Source organism: Amblyomma americanum, chromosome 3, assembly GCF_052857255.1.
Source record: "Amblyomma americanum isolate KBUSLIRL-KWMA chromosome 3, ASM5285725v1, whole genome shotgun sequence".
NCBI classification, from domain to species: Eukaryota; Metazoa; Arthropoda; class Arachnida; order Ixodida; family Ixodidae; genus Amblyomma; species Amblyomma americanum.
The window spans coordinates 129,398,899-129,417,725 of NC_135499.1; the positions used below are offsets into that span (position 1 = coordinate 129,398,899).

The window sequence follows — 18,827 nt, forward strand, 5'->3', positions numbered from 1 at the left end:
GCGAAAGTCCTTAAGGGCTACAGAATGCCATGCGATTCAGATGTACCACTGTGGTTTCAGGAGGTGGAGAAGCTTTTCATTACTTTCAATGTTCCAGACAGTAGCCGAGTGCACTTAATTTTGCCGGCACTGACAGAGCGAGTCAGATACTTTCTTCCTAACCTTGACCGAGCCGAATGCACTGATTATGAGGGTTTAAAAACAGCGGTTCTAGAAGAATTAAAACTCACTCCGACTGAGTACCTTGAGAGATTTGAGAAAGCAGCGAAAAGGAAGGAGGAGATGTGGGCTCAGTTTGCATCTCGCGTGAAAACGTATTTAATGTACTACATCCAGGCTAGAGAGGTAGACTCAAAAGAGGCTTTGACCGATCTCACGGTGTCCGATCGCATTAAGGCAAGCCTCAGCCCGGAGGGCATTGAATATGTGCGCCTTCGAGAAGGAGAGAGTTGGCTGAAGCCTAAAGAAATATCAAAGGCCCTACAGACCTTCGAGGAAGCAAAAGGTAAAGGGCAGGCTGCGAGGCAGATTACAGTGCTAGTACAGCAAACGGTCCAAAAACAGGGTAGTGCTGAAAAGCCCGCAGTAAAGTGCCACCAGTCCATGGACTGGGCCATGTTGCTAGGAATTGCCCGCGAGTACATTAAATGAGCCGCGCCAGAAACAAGCATATGGGCACAGGCAGAGGGTGCAAAAGGTCACGCTGGTAGATGAGACAGAAGTAAAGGACGCAGCGGTAAACCAAGGCACGGTTTTAACTGCTAAAGTGGGAGTGCCTATGCAAAATTCAAGGGCAACCGCATCGAGACTACAGTTCGTAGAGCTTGTATGCGGAGATGTCTGCACAGAGGCATTGCTTGATACGGGTAGTGAAATGACAGTAATAAGAGAGAGCATACTACCACAGGAGCTGATAGAACCATCGGGGACAGTGAAGCTAGTGTCGGCTTTCGGCAGACGTATTCAGGCGAAATTGGCGATGGTCCCTCTAAGTGTATCTTATACAGGAACAATCGCAGATGATCAAAAGATAGGCATAGTATGTGCCCTCACCAATGAGCTTACTAACGGGGGTGGACTGTTTGCTGTCGTCAGAAGACTGGCAGCTGCTTAAGAAGCACAGCGATAGGGCATTCACAACAAGTACTAGTACTGCAGTCAGTATGGGGGCAAATCAAGAGCCTACAAACGCAGCAAATCAAAATTGTGAAGCACTGGCATGCGAAGTTGGCAGGGTACCAAATGACGACGTTCCGCGAGAGGAACCAGAGCCACCTGGGACGGAAGATGCAGTTACACCGTCTAGCCAGCGAGAAATGTTTCGAGCAGCCCAAATCGCTGACGAGAGCTTGAGGAAGGCAAGGGAAAGTTCTAAGCACGGAAAGGCGGGCATGTTCGTTACTGAGGGATTGCTACACCATTGGGACTCAATAGTGGGTACTAAAGTGCGACAATTGGTGCTTCCCCAAGAGAGACGAAAGGAAGTTCTGTCCTTGGCGCACGAATTGCCATGGGGTGGACACCTGGGACCAAGGAAGGCCAAGGCACGTATAAAGTACAACTTCTATTGGCCCGGTATGGAAAAGGAAATTTCAGAGTGCTGCCGGTCTTGTCATGGGTGCCAAATCTGCCCAGGCTGGTGTCACACTGACAACATATCCATCACCCCATTAACTAGGCCTGAACTGCTCAAGAAAGAAGTAAGCCACCAAGTGGAGGAGTTACTTAAGTTAGAATTAATTTATCCTGTAGAGAGTGAATTTGCACACCCAGTTGTGTGCGTGGGAAAAAAAGATGGGTTGATGCGAGTGTGTATTGACTACCGAACTTTGAATGCAGGAACTCATTCAGATGCGTTTCCGATGACCAACTCCCAGGAGCTAATTTTTCGGGTCGGCCGCACGCAGTTTATCACGTTGGTGGATTTAAGGCGTGGCTACTGGTAGGTACTGATGGACCCACACAGCCAAGCGCTTACCGCATTTGTGACGCATGAGGGGCCAGAAGATGCGTAGCGTGCATTAGAAGAGCTCAAAGACTCGCTCTGCAGAGCAGTGGTGTTGAGCACTCCACAACCTCACCAACCGTATTGGCTCTTCACTGACGCATCAGCGGCGGCTGCCGGGGCTTGGTTGACACAAATGATGGAAAAGGGCAAAGAAAGACCTATAGCGTTCGCGAGTCGTCGCTTCGACACGACTCAGGCGAGGTGGTCGACCATAGAGTGCGAAGCGTTCGCTATTAGTGGGGCTCTGAAGAAGCTCGATTATTGCCTCTTTGGCGCCGTGGTAAATGTCGTCTCTGACCACAACCCCCTGTCATACTTGACATGCACTCCACATGGGGCAAAATTGGCTAGACGGGTGCTGCCACTCCAGCGTTATAACGTAACGGTGAAACATAGAAAAGGCACCAAGAATGGAAAAGCAGATGCGCTATCCAGGCTTCTCCAATTGACATGGGAGTCAGGTACCACCATGCCAGCCTCGAGAAGGCGTGAATTTTCCCTCTCAACCGACGCTCGGTGAACAGCGCTTGTCCTGTATTTTTCTTCCACTCTGTCCGCGTCGTTGCGCTGTTTGCCACCAATATGTACCACCAACTCGCCCGTTTGGCTATTGTGCTGAACAGGGTGCCGTGTGTTGAAGTCGGGCACTTACGAAGAGACTTCTGCATGACGTCTGCATGAAGCCAGTGCCCGTGAGTGTTGCGTGCAGACCTGTGAACAGTGGTGAACAATGCGGCTTTGCGTGTGCGCTTCGAATGTGGACTCTGCGCAGTGCATGATGTTGCTCCCCGTTCTGTGAAGTGTACAGCAGCATGCACCAATGTTGTGCTTTAGTTTTTTTTATTGATTGTTGCTTTGATTTGGTTCTCGAAGTGTCGAGTACCCAGGAGAAACTGTGCCCGGGGAGAGCTGACATTCGTGAAGCGAAAATGCTGCGGCCTCTTTGTTAATAAGCATAAACAAGCTGATACCATCTTGAGAAAACGAAGCAGCACGAAAAAACGGGGACGAAAAAGACACACATACGACAGGACGAATGCTGCACTTCCAACTGATTTTTATTGAGAATACCAAGCTTAAGTACAGCGCTACTATCGCCTCGTGGCAATCAACCGCAATGATTCAAAAACGCCATTTCATTATCAAGAAGAAGCAAGGAAGCGGTGCTGACACACTGACCACCTGCTTTTCTGATGTGATAAGCTTCAATAATCTCTCTTTCCATCCGATCTCTTCCACGCCCAAGAATTTTAGCTTTCCGAAATATGGGTTTACACTTACAATCCCGGCAGTGGATAGCAAGATGACCACTCTTCCCTTCTTTCACCAGATTATAATGCTCCCTAGCTCTCTCATTAAAACAACGTCCCGTTTGACCAATGTACACTCTATTGCAAGTGAGCGGAATGCTGTACACTACCTTAGTAGTGCAACGGGTGAAAACAAGTTGGTGGTTTATAGTGCAAATCGGCCTTTTCTTACTAATCATCATTGGGCAAACTTTTGATAGCTTGCTTGGGGCGGAGAAGAGCACGTTAACACCGTATCTGTTTCCAACTTTCTTAAGATTATGAGAAACTCTGTAAAGATATGGAATTACTTGAGTTGGCAGCTTCTGGTCTTGCTTATCCGTCTTTTTGATGCACTTTTTCTTTTGTAGCAGCGTCTGTGCAACAGCTGACAAAAAATCTGGAGGAAAGCCTGACATGCGCAATCGCTCAGTTTGCATTTGGACACTTTCAAACATTTGATGATGAAATGACTTTTTCAAAGCGGAATTGAGGCAATTCATGGCTATTGCTATTTTGATTATTTTTGAATGAGCACTACTGTAAGGGAGGAGTGCCTTTTGTGACCTAGGATTGTACATCCAGCATATATGCCCTTCCAAGAAATGAATTCTCAGGTCAAGGAACTGTATACAGTTTCCACTAGGGAGTTCAAGGGTAAAATTTAAGCCTTTTGCAACCGTTTTGAACGATGCGAGAACATCAGCAACAGCTTCGTCAATAAATAAAACATGCGGCTTGTCCATTATCACCAAAAAATCGTCAACATATCTAAAAATGCGTAGGTTAGGAAGTAAGCTATGCAAGCTTTTGTCAATGCAGGAAAGAAAAATGTCAGAAAGAATGGGAGCTACGCACGACCCGATGCATATTCCTGCTTTTTGTGTGTAAAACCGGTTGTTAAAATTAATGGCAGTTGACTGTAGATAAAACTCTAAAAGGGCTAAGAAACGGTCGATGTTCACACCCGCCCTGTTTTGAAAAGGCACTTCTCCCGAATCCTCAATTACGGATCTAACCGCCTTAAACAGTTCTTTGTGGGGTATGGAGTAATAAAGATCTTCTATGTCAATGGAGAACCCGAAGGTGGCTGGTGAAGTCATGCTGAGCCCTTGCTTCAGTTCTTCGGCTAACTTGTGAGAGCTTCTAACAAGGAAGGGGTCTTCAATCGTCAATGTCGCCAGCTGCTTCTGGAAGTACTTTCCTATAGCTGACTGCCAGCTACCCTTTTCTGAAACTATAGCCCTAAACGGGAAATCGGGCTTGTGCGTTTTGCAAGAGAAGAATGCTTCCAGGGTGCAAGTATCCGAATTTTTGACACTACTCGCAAGTGATTCCAGGTGAAGATCCTGCAGCAACTTGAGCGCTGTAGCTTTCTGTATTCTCTTAAATTTGGTCTTGAAATTTTTCTCGATTGCTTGAATAGCTTTTTCTTCATACGTTCCTTTGGGAAGCACAACAAAACCACCCTCTTTGCCGGACTGTACTATCATTAAGCGGTGTCGTTTTAGGTAGCTGACAACCTTTTTCTGTTGAGGAACGCGCTTTGAAGTTCGACTCACGTTGTTTGCCACGGATTGAGCTCCATCAGAAATGGCTTTGTCTTTGTCTCGCTCCTTGGTTCTTCCGGCTATATGCCGCACCATAGCCAGTAGTTCAGGCTTTCCGGCATTTGGCTCAAAGCAGAATTTTGGACCTTTCTCAAGGATTCCGCGAACTTCGTCCGTTGCTGCTACAAAAGAAAAAGTGCATCAAAAAGACGGATAAGCAAGACCAGAAGCTGCCAACTCAAGTAATTCCATATCTTCACAGAGTTTCTCATAATCTTAAGAAAGTTGGAAACAGATACGGTGTTAAAGTGCTCTTCTCCGCCCCAAGCAAGCTATCAAAAGTCTGCCCAATGATGATTAGTAAGAAAAGGCCGATTTGCACTATAAACCACCAACTTGTTTTCACCCGTTGCACTACTAAGGTAGTGTACAACATTCCGCTCACTTGCAATAGAGTGTACATTGGTCAAACGGGACGTTGTTTTAATGAGAGAGCTAGGGAGCATTATAATCTGGTGAAAGAAGGGAAGAGTGGTCATCTTGCTATCCACTGCCGGGATTGTAAGTGTAAACCCATATTTCGGAAAGCTAAAATTCTTGGGCATGGAAGAGATCGGATGGAAAGAGAGATTATTGAAGCTTATCACATCAGAAAAGCAGGTGGTCAGTGTGTCAGCACCGCTTCCTTGTCTCTTCTTGATAACGAAATGGCGTTTTTGAATCATTGCGGTTGATTGCCACGAGGCGATAGCGCTGTACTTAAGCTTGCTATTCTCAATAAAAATCAGTTGGAAGTGCAGCATTCGTCCTGTTGTATGTGTGTCTTTTCGTCCCCGTTTTTTCGTGCTGCTTCGTTTTCTCAAGATGAATCATTACCAACTGGCCCAAACTTCGGTGCTTTTGCAAAGCTGATAGCAAGCTCGGTTTATACTCTTAGAGGGGGCGTGTAAGGCCGCCGCTCTTTTCCAGCTGCGTACCTTCGCAGGAAGCAGGACGCCGGCACATGCGGAAGCCGCTCCCCAGCACAAGCGAGAGCCCCCAAGTGCATACGGGGAATGAAAATGGTCGCTTGACGCAGATACCCCCCCCCCCCCTCCCCCATAACGACGTAGGCTAGCATCGGAGAGGCACCCGCAGCGTCCCGCCGGGCCTCGTGAACAAAAGCGTATAGGAGGGCAGTGACAGGTACCTGTCATGGCGGACAGGCCGTACTCAACCAAACCGTGGAGAAACAGGGACGATCCTTATCTGGTTTCCCGGAGCGGCAGACAAACCCCTTCATGCTTATTAGCTGTGTCCCGCCGTCGGTAGTGCGGCGGCTTCGGGGCCCTTTCGCTCCCTCTTCTGTTGCTGCCGGGCGACGCGGACCGGTGATGGGTGGCGGTATGCCAGAGGCAAGTCGGATTAGCTCCGAAGGGAGAGCGTGTGGATACTCTTACTTGAGAGAGAGTGGTGGCGTATTTGTTTTTGATTTAGTTTGTGTTGTTAATGAGACCCTTGGTTCGAGGCTAAGCCCAACCCAAGGGGTTGTCCCCATCTCTCATGTTATTTTTGATTGGAGAATTGATGCTTAGGGTGGGCCACTGAAAATGACTGCCCTTAGTCCTTTGTTAATTAACTGCTTAAAAGCGCATGTGAACGGATGCAGTCCAGTCCAGTCTGAGCTGGGGCTCCATGCTTAGCATGTAATGTGATGCTACTTAATCTCTAACCTGCCGAGTCGATGAGTAAAGTAGCGCAAAGTTTTTTCTTTTGTGAATTCAGTTCTGCTTTTTCCAGTTTAACTCTCTGTATATGTATGCTGTAAATATATGCTCTGCTGTCATCATCTACAAGCTCGCCTCTTGTCCATCTTCCCAGCCGAATGACACTAGAAGAAGGGTTCGTAAACCTTCCTCGAAGAAACGGACGACCTTTGAAATTCTACTAGTGCCATGTAAGCCTTCGACTCATATCTCTTGCAGAGCCGCTGGAGAAGGGATCGCCCAGCTACCGTTTCTCTTAGGCGGCCAAGATGTATTAGTAGTTTCTGAGAAGCGACAAGGCTAAGAGGTTTCGATAGAGACCCATGAAGTACTGCCTCATTCGCAGCCGCCTGAGGAACTCCAATAGCTCTTCTTAGGCCCTTTCTGTGGTCAACTTCAAGACGTTCAAGTGGTGATGCCGAGGGGGAAATTAAAGGTAAGTGATACATTATGCGACTGACCACTAGCGCTTCATGAAGTTTGACCATTGAAGAAGGATGGTTTCCCCATTGCTCACGTGCAATTCTACGGATCACATTGAGATGCGAAGATATAGATGAAACAATCGCGCCTACAGCTTTTCACCACTGTAGACGAGAGTCAATAATGACGCCCAGGAAACGCGTGTGGTTGAATTGACGGATGCAAGAGGGACCGAGGTCTATCTTCAACCGCGCTTGACGTCGTCCTATGCCTGGAAGCAGAACAAAGCCAGATTTTTCCACTGACAGAGACAATCCCACACCTTGAAGGTAAGCTTGTGCCAAAAGTAGAGCCTGTTGAGCTATCAGGGTTCGAACCCGACCGCGGTGGCTGCGTTTTTATGGAGGAAAAACGCTAAGGCGCCCGTGTGCTGTGCGATGTCAGTGCACGTTAAAGATCCCCAGGTGGTCGAAATTATTCCGGAGCCCTCCACTAGGCACCTAATTCTTCCTTTCTTCTTTCACTCCCTCTCTTATCCCTTCCCTTACGGCGCGGTTCAGGTGTCCAACGATATATGAGACAGATACTGCGCCATTTCCTTTCCCCAAAAAACCAATTATTAATTATTATTATGAGCTATCAGGGCTAATCGCTTGCATTGGTAGCCAGTAATCCAAATACAGATGTCGTCAGCATATAGGGACATACTCACTTGCCTGCAACTTTTTTTCAACGAATCGGGAAGGCCAGCCATTACGACGTTAAAGAGCGTGGGGGAAAGAACACTCCCTTGCGACACACCTCGTGATAGAACCCTTTCGGTGCTTAACGTACTCCCTAACCGTACACGAACCGCGTGATCACTTATAAACTTGTAACTGAGTCTTAACATATGGCCCAGTATGCCCATGCCTTGCAAACTGTTTAGAATTGAGCTCTGAAGCACGTTGTCATAAGCTTTCGCAACGTCAAGAAAAATGGCTAAGGTGGAAAGGCCGAAAGCTCGCTGGTGTTCAATGTGACTCGCCAAGTCTAAGACGCTATCTTGGGCACTAAGACCTGGGCGGAATCCTGTGATACATGTTGGCAGTGCCTTGCTGTCCTCAAGCCACTGCGATAAGCGTTCATTTACCAGCCTTCATCAACTTAGCTACACAGGAGGTCAATGACACAGGGCGATTCGTTGGAGTCTCGGGCACCGGTGTGTTCCTGACAAGTCTCTTCGTGCTCCGCCGCGGTGGCTCAGTGATTAGGGCGCTCGGCTACTGATCCGGGTAGCATTGTTCGAACCGACCGCGGCGGCAGCGTTTCGACTCAAAATTATGTGGATTAGCTCAGATAATCCAGGATATACAAAGCGAAAGATGTCGGCGTTCACTGTGTTCATTGGCGTTGGCGTTGACTGTTCTAGACGGCGATGAATTTGAGGAAAGGAAGGGCACATAACTGGCTCCCTGGATATGCGGACGCCTCATTCGTGCTTTGATACATATGGCGGTGGTGAGAGAGGTATGTGGCCTGAATGAATTAGCGCGGACAGCGTTGTAGCTGACATGCGGTCCTGCAGCAATAGCTAGGCCGCAGCGTTCATTTGGTGATCAATCTCTCGCGATCAACCATTAACTGCATGCCACCTCCCAGGGTGGCAGGGAGGGCGCGCTGCCTATCCAGTGTGCGGAACGCAATCAAAGCAGGCTTTTGCAGTTGGACACCAACGCCACGTACATGAAAAAGAGATTGAGGTCTCCACTGACCCACGGAGCCCGTTGCGCCTTTCCTTTCGGGAAAATGAACGGCCTTTGCAAAGTTGTCAACGCCAATGAACTCTATGAACGCCGTCGGCTCACTTGTTTTGTTTCGTTTTTGAGGAAAGGAAATGGCCCAGTAACCGTCTCACATATCTCGGTGGACACCCGAACCGTGCCGTAAAGAAAGGAATAAAGGAGGGAGGGAAAGAAGAAAGAAAAAACTGAAAATTGAAAGTTGGATTTTGAGGAAAGGCGCGGCGCTGCGCAGCGGCGGAACACCTGTGGCTTGGTGTTACTAGTGGCGCATGCGCAGTAGTGACTAGAAAGCGAGCGAGAGAAATATTCGTGAGGAGGCACGCGTTGTGACGTCATGTGACTCCTCGGGGCACCGCCACGGCGAAATCGCAAGTTCGCGGCCAGTAAAGCTTTCGCTTTAAAAGACGTCGGCGTGCTGTGCGATGTCAGTGCACGTTAAAGATCCCCAGGTGGACGAAATTATTCCGGAGCCCTCTACCATGGCACCTCTTTCTTTTCTTCTTTTACTCACTCCTTTATCCCTTCTCTTACGGCGTGGTTCAGGTGTCCAACGATATATGAAACAGATACTGCTCCATTTCATTTCCCCCAATACCAATTATTATTAGTCAGCTTTCCCCAAAAAAACCAAATTTTATTCTCATATTTAGCGATTGGCGGTGGCTGTGGTTGGGACGCTCGGCTACTGATCTGGGGTATCCAGGTTCGAACCCGACCGCGGCGGCAGCGTTTAGATGGAGGCGAAACGCAAGGGCGCCTGTGTGGTGCGCGATGTCAGTTCTGAGCAGGTGTTCGAAATTATTCCGGAGCCCTCCACTGCGGCATCTCTTCCTTTCTTCCCTCAGTCCGGAGTTCCCGGGTTCTAACCCGACCGCGGCAGCGTTTTGATGGAGGTGGAACGCATGGGCACCCGTGTGTTGTGCGATGTCAGTGCACGTTAAAGATACCCATGTGGTCGAAATTATTCCGGAGCCCTCCACTACGGCACCTCTTCCTTTCTTTTTTCACCCCCTCCTTTATCCCTTCCCTGATGACACGGTTCAGGTGTCAGCCAATATGTGAGACAGATATTGTGCCATTTCCTTTCCCCCAAAACCAATTTTCATTTTCCATTTTTTCCTCAGTCCTCACTTTACCCCTTCCCTTACAGCGCGGTTCAGAGTCAGCCGAGATGTGAGGCAGATACTGCGCCATTTCCTTTTCCCAAAAACCAATTTTCATTTTCAGCTATTGTGGCTCAACTCTAGCCAATGATTGTGTTCGAAGCTTTTATTGCGAGTGATATGTGGTGGGGCGGAGCCTTCTACATGACACGTGCGTGCTCCCTCACTGTTAGGAGGCACCCTTACAAAGCGAGGGTAAGGGCGTCTATTTTCTCTATATATAGACACCTTTACCCTCGCTTTCTAAGGGAGCCTCCTCACACTGGGCTCTTCGAAGAGCTCAGACAAAAAGTATGAGTCCATATCGATTGGCCTTAATTGCAAATGGTGAAGTTAATCATATTTTCCAAATTTGTGACAAAAAACCTTAACGCAGATGATGAGCATACTCTCTGGGGATGCGCGGAAAATCCAGCCCCCAGAAAGCTCCTGCCCTATCCCTCTGCTGACAGCTGGGAAAAGATCATATGCAGTGAAGACGAACAAGTACAAGTCAACATCGCAGATTGGATCCTCGAGGTCGCCCCTTCTTGGAGGCCACCTGGGAAGAGTGGGCTAACGACGACAGAAAAGCCTAATAAAGTTTATTCCTCCTGCTACTTGCAAAGCGGATAGCCCTTGGGGCGCAACCTTTCTCATTGCACTGGAGATGACCTGGCGCTGGTCTTGAGCGGAAGTGCTGGTCAGAAGTCTCCCGGTAAGATTTCGCCACGGTCGGTGATGGGCGATGAGGGAAAGCGGGGCATGTGAGTAGGGTGTGTAGGAAGTCTCGTGGTTTCCCCTCAGAGTTTGCTTGACGAGGGGAATTGGTTTGGGTATCGGGCGTGTAGTAGTTTGGGGTATGGATCAGTCTGAATTTGTAGTCGTCGCCAGTGTGCGGCCTGCTCTATGGTGAAGGATGGGGTTGGAGGTGGGTATTCCCTTCGTTTGTCCCGGTAGTACGACAGAATTTCATGAGAGCAGGCGCTCCCCGGCCCGTAGAGGGGGCTGGACTCCTCTTGTCCGGAATGTGAGACCTCGGGCTTGGGAATGAGCCTCCTCGTTGCCAAGGAGGCGTCCAGATGAGTGTTATGGGGACGAAGGGCGATCAAAGCAGACACAGAACATATTCTCTTCTCATGCAACACCGCCATTACCTCTTCTATTTCCCTTACCCTGCCTTCCTTCATGGAGTGCATGACCACTCGATCTCGGCATATTATCACGAGCCTTTTGGAGCAAGTGTTGTTTTTCACTGGGAAATAAAGTTTTTTCCATATTCTGTATTTGCATATAGCGTATATTGCCGCCCTACCCCTATCCTTTCTTTCCGTCTCCCTGTCCTCTACCTGTCCTTTTTCTCACGCTAGCCGCAGCTCAGGTGCTTCATGTTTCGATGGCAGATGCCGCGGCTAGCAATTCCTTTCATTGTTATTTTTATTGATAAATAGCCACTAACAACATTCCTTCTCCCGGGCACGTAGAAGGGACTCGACTCCTCCTGCCCGGAATGTGAGACCTCGGGCTAGGGAATGAGCCTCCTCGTTGCCAGGGAGGTTGGCATGTGCCGGCGTCCAGATGAAGGTGATGAGCGCCGGGGCTGCCAGAAGCATGGTGAGCGAGCAGTAGTGCGGGATATGTAGCCATTGGCATAGTTAAATACGGCATATTTGGAGTCGGAGATTAGCAGATGCAGAGATTAGAGAAAGCGCGATGGCTGCCTCATATGCCTCTGTGGTGGAATTGGTGATGATGAGCTGGGGGTTAGAAGCCTTTCTTGATTTCGGCTACCGCCAGGGCCACACGGGCGCCTGACGTTTATTCCACTGCGTCCGCGTAGACCACCGCTTCATCATCATCACCACCACCACCATCATCATCAGCCTGACTACGCCCACTGCAGGGCAAAGGACTCTCCCATGTCTCTCCAATTAACCCCATCCTTTGCCAGCTGCGTCCCACCTTATGCCTGCAAACTTCTTAATCTCATCCACCCACCTAACTTTCTGTCGCCCCCTGCTACGCTTGCCTTCTCTTAGAATCCACTCGGTCACCCTTAAAACGCACTGGATTCCGAGAGAAGGCAAGCGTAGCAGGGTGAGACAGAAAGTAAGGTGGGTGAATGAAATTAAGAAGTTTATGGTGATAAGGTTGCCACAGCTGGCACAGGACAGGATTAATTGGAGAGATATATGGGAGAGGAATTTCCTCCGCAGTGGGCGTAGTCAGGCTGCTATTGATGATGCAAACACGATGCTCTATTTCTTAACAAACATGGCTGAGCGCACAATTGTTAAGGGCATATTTCAAGTGCGAATAGATTTGAGCATGGCAGCCTCAGTATGACATTTCGAGTATAGTGGTATGATGCTTTGTTATCCGCGGAATGAACGGTGGACTGTTACAGTTTCATGCGAATTCCATTTCATTCTGATTCTTTTTGCCCTTCGTTGCTGCCCCATGCCCTCACTGTCACTTTTCTCAGTCAGTCGGATGGCCGGATGATAACAGTCGAACGAAAAAAAAATGGCTGTGATTTAGCTCTGGTTAAACCTGGTGTGACGCGATAGCTACATCTGTCCGAGTGGAACTCACTCAGTCGAATTGCAAAGTCAGTCTTTCGCTGGGCGTTCCTTCTTCATCTCCGTCCCACTTGACGCGGCGCATGCGCACAGCTGTTGCAGCTCGGTTTCGCCGGCGCGCCGCGCCGCCGGCAGCAGCAGCTGCTCCGCACCACGTGACCAACCACGGTACCAGAGGTGGCCACGCTGAAGGCTTGAAGAGCTGGAGTAGTGTAGCTATCGCTACAAAAAAGAAGTATCACAGCTGTCTTCTATCCACTCCTCAAAAACAAACCTCCACTACGGCACCTCTCTCTTCCTTTCTTCTTTCACCCCCTCCTTTATCCATTCCCTTACGGCGCGGTTCAGGTGTCCAGCGATATATGAGACAGATACTGCGCCATTTCCTTTCCCCAAAGACCAATTATGATTATTATTATTATTATTATTATTAGAGCACAAGGCGTGGTTAAATGCTCCGAGAAAACAGTGCGTGGAAGAGGTGCCCTGATTATTCTCGCTTCCCGTTTGTGATCACGACTGGAAAAGTATATTAACATTATATTCATAAATTCAATCAATAAAAGCAGCTTTATTTCCAAACTTTGCTTGGCGAAAAAGGTGGCCGGAGAAAAAGCTGCTAGACTGCAGTTTGATTGGGGCTCCAGCCGCCCATCAGCAATGGAGAACGGTATTAATAAAATTTATGCACATATAATCGTCGCAGTTTTATCAGAACTCAAGAAACAGTGACGTTTATCAGGCATAAAATCGCTGGCTCTTGCTTACCTGTGGTGCTATATGCAGAAAATTACAGTTCCAGATTCGTCATGTCAGATTCTCCGCTTTCACGCCGGCAGTTTCCAAAAGCCAGACTGCGATTTCTCCTTGTCTCTAGTTTTTTTCTTTTACACCGTCGAGAAACGAAATATATGCTGCCGTGAGGTCGCTACCGTCGACACACAAGCACGAGTTTATCGCGGAATTTTTAAGAGAGTGCGATTCCAGCTAGGGTAATAATGGAAAGAGTCCTCCGTATCGCCGCCATTCTGGATTACTTGAGCAGCCCCTTCTGGGTCGTGAAAACCGCCAATGACAGGTCTCCCAGCTACAATGTTGAAGCCTGAGTATATGGCTAGAGGGAACCAGCGCGACCGCCTTTTTCCGCATTGAAAGCGCCCAGTTAGAAATGAGTTACTTTCAATTTTGCCGCCGGCGCCCATTGTTTTCGTCCCGCCCCATTTGGAGCACCATTGAGCGCGACTAAGTACACAAATTTCACGTTTGAGGGCGCTGCTGACGCGGCGCGTGAGTGCATTCCCTTGGAATTTTTGCTTCATATTTCGCGGGCTTTCTTTTCAACGCGGAGAAGTATTGCCGTGAAGAATTTAATTTTTGTTTGTTCTTGCTCATCGCTTTGTTTGTGGCACATGAAGCGACCAGGTTTATCTAGAACAGTCGCAGCCACGCGCAGGGCTTCTACATTATTCGAGGTGGTCGTAGTTACATTTGTTTGCTTATATATACCACTATCTAGTACAAGATCATAGCAGGGTGGGCGTACGTAAAATATGCAAGCATAGAAACACCGAAAATCATAACATTTGCAGGCATTTTTGTATTAATTTTATAATGGCCATTCACTAGCTGAAAAAGAAACTTTAATCGGCAGACACGATTGCGCACACTAACGGGGGGTAATCCACTTTGTTTCAAGAGCTTGCTGACAAATGTACGGCCGTATGAATTTTAAAGAAACCTAACTACCTTATGCTGTATTATTTCTAATTTGTTCATGTTGGTTAAGGTGAAAGGGTCCCAGGTAAGTACGGCATATTCCAAAAGCGAGCGGATAAAGTAATTGTACGCTAAAAGGCGACCATTAGGCGTGAAAGATTTTAGTGAGCGCTTCAAGAAAAACAGCTTACGAAACGAATTTGCTACAATAGTATATATGTGTTTTGTCCACGAAAGGTGGCTAGTTATCCAGAGGCCCAAATATTTACACTCTGTTACTTCCAAATGTGATATGTTGATTAGTGCCATTTTGGCAGCGGCGGCCGCTCGCGGAATCAACTGCTAATCGAGGAATCCTACTTGTTACAGTTTCCGTGCTGTTTCCTCTGCTGACACAAGCCATCGAGGGAATGTTCCGACATGGTGCCGGCTCTGCACAAAGCCTTGCCGGCAGTGCCACGCTGCAACCTCCGAAGCCCTGATCATTTCGCATCGTCGCTTTAACGAACTCTGCCAATGCATGCGCAGTTAGCACACTGCGAGCACCTAGATAACTGGGCGTCTCCTTACTTGGTGTTCATTTGGCAGCAGCGGCAGCTCGTGGATTCAACTGCTAGTCCTCCTTGTTACAGTTTCTGTGCTGTTTCCCCTGCTGACACAAGCCATCGTGGGAACCTTCGGACGTGGTGCCGGCTCTGCACAAAGCCCTGCCGGCAGTGCCACGCTGCAACCCCCGAAGCCCTGATCATCTCGCATCGTCGCTTCAACGAAGTCTGCCAACGCATGCGCAGTTAGCACACTGCGGGCACCTAGATAACTGGGCGTCTCCTTACTTGGTGTTCATTTGGCAGCGGCGGCAATTCGTGGATTCAACTGCTAGTCCTCATTGTTACAGTTTCTGTGCTGTTTCCCCTGCTGACACAAGCCATCGTGGGAACCTTCGGACGTGGTGCCGGCTCTGCACAAAGCCCTGCCGGCAGTGCCACGCTGCAACCCCCGAAGCCCTGATCATCTCGCATCGTCGCTTCAACGAAGTCTGCCAACGCATGCGCAGTTAGCACACGGCGGGCACCTAGACAACTGGGCGTCTCCTTACTTGGTGTTCATTTGGCAGCGGCGGCAGCTCGTGGATTCAACTGCTAGTCCTCCTTGTTAGTGTTTCCGTGCTGTTTCACCTGCTGACACAAGTTTCGTGGGAACCTTCGGACGTGGTGCCGGCTCTGCACAAAGCCCTGCCGGAAGTGCCACGCTGCTACCTCCGAAGCCCTGATCATTTCGCATCGTCGCATTAACGAACTCTGCCAACGCATGCGCAGTTAGCACACTGCAGGCACCTAGATAACTGGGCGTCTCCTTACTTGGTGTTCATTTGGCAGCGACGGCAGCTGGTGGATTCAACTGCTAGTCCTCCTTGTTACAGTTTCTGTGCTGTTTTCCCTGCTGACACAATCCATCGTGGGAACCTTCGGACGTGGTGCCGGCTCTGCACAAAGCCCTGCCGGCAGTGCCACGCTGCAACCCCCGAAGCCCTGATCATCTCGCATCGTCGCTTCAACGAAGTCTGCCAACGCATGCGCAGTTAGCACACTGCGGGCACCTAGATAACTGGGCGTCTCCTTACTTGGTGTTCATTTGGCAGCGGCGGCAATTCGTGGATTCAACTGCTAGTCCTCCTTGTTACAGTTTCCGGGCTGTTTCCCCTGCTGACACAAGCCATCATGGGAATCTTCGGACATGGTGCCGGCTCTGCACAAAGCCCTGCCGGCAGTGCAACGCTGCAATCCCCGAAGCCCTGATCATTTCGCATCGTCGCATTAACGAACTCTGCCAACGCATGCGCAGTTAGCACACTGCAGGCACCTAGATAACTGGGCGTCTCCTTACTTGGTGTTCATTTGGCAGCGGCGGCAGCTGGTGGATTCAACTGCTAGTCCTCCTTGTTACAGTTTCTGTGCTGTTTCCCCTGCTGACACAATCCATCGTGGGAACCTTCGGACGTGGTGCCGGCTCTGCACAAAGCCCTGCCGGCAGTGCCACGCTGCAACCTCTGAAGCCCTGATCATTTCGCATCGTCGCTTTAACGAACTCTGCCAACGCATGCGCAGTTAGCACACTGCGGGGACTTATAGAACTGGGCGTGTCCCTGCTTGGTGTTTATTGGGCAACGGCGGCAGCTCGTAGAATCAACTGCTAATCCTGCTTGTTAAAGTTTCCGTGCTGTTTCCTCTGCTGACACAAGCCATCATGGGAATCTTTGGACGTGGTGCCGGCTCTGCACAAAGCCCTGCCGGTAGTGCCAGCTGCAACCCACGAAGCCCTGATAATTTCGCATCGTCGCTTTAACGAACTCTGCCAACGCATGCGCAGTTAGCACACTGCGGGGACCTAGATAACTGGGCGTCTCCTTACTTGGTGTTCAATTGGCAGCGGCGGCAGCTGGTGGATTCAACTGCTAGTCCTCCTTGTTACAGTTTCTGTGCTGTTTCCCCTGCTGACACAATCCATCGTGGGAACCTTCGGACGTGGTGCCGGCTCTGCACAAAGCCCTGCCGGCAGTGCCACGCTGCAACCTCTGAAGCCCTGATCATTTCGCATCGTCGCTTTAACGAACTCTGCCAACGCATGCGCAGTTAGCACACTGCGGGGACTTATAGAACTGGGCGTGTCCCTGCTTGGTGTTTATTGGGCAACGGCGGCAGCTCGTAGAATCAACTGCTAATCCTGCTTGTTAAAGTTTCCGTGCTGTTTCACCTGCTGACACAAGCTATCGTGGGAACCTTCGGACGTGGTGCCGGCTCTGCACAAAGCCCTGCCGGAAGTGCCACGCTGCAACCTCCGAAGCCCTGATCATTTCGCATCGTCGCATTAACGAACTCTGCCAACGCATGCGCAGTTAGCACACTGCAGGCACCTAGATAACTGGGCGTCTCCTTACTTGGTGTTCATTTGGCAGCGGCGGCAGCTGGTGGATTCAACTGCTAGTCCTCCTTGTTACAGTTTCTGTGCTGTTTCCCCTGCTGACACAATCCATCGTGGGAACCTTCGGACGTGGTGCCGGCTCTGCACAAAGCCCTGCCGGCAGTGCCACGCTGCAACCCCCGAAGCCCTGATCATCTCGCATCGTCGCTTCAGCGAAGTCTGCCAACGCATGCGCAGTTAGCACACTGCGGGCAGCTAGATAACTGGGCGTCTCCTTACTTGGTGTTCATTTGGCAGCGGCGGCAATTCGTGGATTCAACTGCTAGTCCTCCTTGTTACAGTTTCCGGGCTGTTTCCCCTGCTGACACAAGTCATCATGGGAATCTTCGGACATGGTGCCGGCTCTGCACAAAGCCCTGCCGGCAGTGCAACGCTGCAATCCCCGAAGCCCTGATCATTTCGCATCGTCGCATTAACGAACTCTGCCAACGCATGCGCAGTTAGCACACTGCAGGCACCTAGATAACTTCGCGTCTCCTTACTTGGTGTTCATTTGGCAGCGGCGGCAGCTGGTGGATTCAACTGCTAGTCCTCCTTGTTACAGTTTCTGTGCTGTTTCCCCTGCTGACACAATCCATCGTGGGAACCTTCGGACGTGGTGCCGGCTCTGCACAAAGCCCTGCTGGCAGTGCCACGCTGCAACCTCTGAAGCCCTGATCATTTCGCATCGTCGCTTTAACGAACTCTGCCAACGCATGCGCAGTTAGCACACTGCGGGGACTTATAGAACTGGGCGTGTCCCTGCTTGGTGTTTATTGGGCAACGGCGGCAGCTCGTAGAATCAACTGCTAATCCTGCTTGTTAAAGTTTCCGTGCTGTTTCCTCTGCTGACACAAGCCATCATGGGAATCTTTGGACGTGGTGCCGGCTCTGCACAAAGCCCTGCCGGTAGTGCCAGCTGCAACCCACGAAGCCCTGATAATTTCGCATCGTCGCTTTAACGAACTCTGCCAACGCATGCGCAGTTAGCACACTGCGGGGACCTAGATAACTGGGCGTCTCCTTACTTGGTGTTCATTTGGCAGCGGCGGCAGCTGGTGGATTCAACTGCTAGTCCTCCTTGTTACAGTTTCTGTGCTGTTTCCCCTGCTGACACAATCCATCGTGGGAACCTTCGGACGTGGTGCCGGCTCTGCACAAAGCCCTGCCGGCAGTGCCACGCTGCAAACTCTGAAGCCCTGATCATTTCGCATCGTCGCTTTAACGAACTCTGCCAACGCATGCGCAGTTAGCACACTGCGGGGACTTATAGAACTGGGCGTGTCCCTGCTTGGTGTTTATTGGGCAACGGCGGCAGCTCGTAGAATCAACTGCTAATCCTGCTTGTTAAAGTTTCCGTGCTGTTTCCTCTGCTGACACAAGCCATCATGGGAATCTTTGGACGTGGTGCCGGCTCTGCACAAAGCCCTGCCGGTAGTGCCAGCTGCAACCCACGAAGCCCTGATAATTTCGCATCGTCGCTTTAACGAACTCTGCCAACGCATGCGCAGTTAGCACACTGCGGGGACCTAGATAACTGGGCGTCTCCTTACTTGGTGTTCATTTGGCAGCGGCGGCAGCTGGTGGATTCAACTGCTAGTCCTCCTTGTTACAGTTTCTGTGCTGTTTC

The 18,827-nt window shown here is 49.9% G+C and overlaps 1 pseudogene; it reads left to right on the top strand.

Annotated features, from left to right (window-relative positions):
- LOC144123298 (uncharacterized) lies at window positions 1–1,146 on the top strand (annotated as a pseudogene).
- The last annotated feature ends 17,681 nt before the right edge of the window (window positions 1,147–18,827 follow it).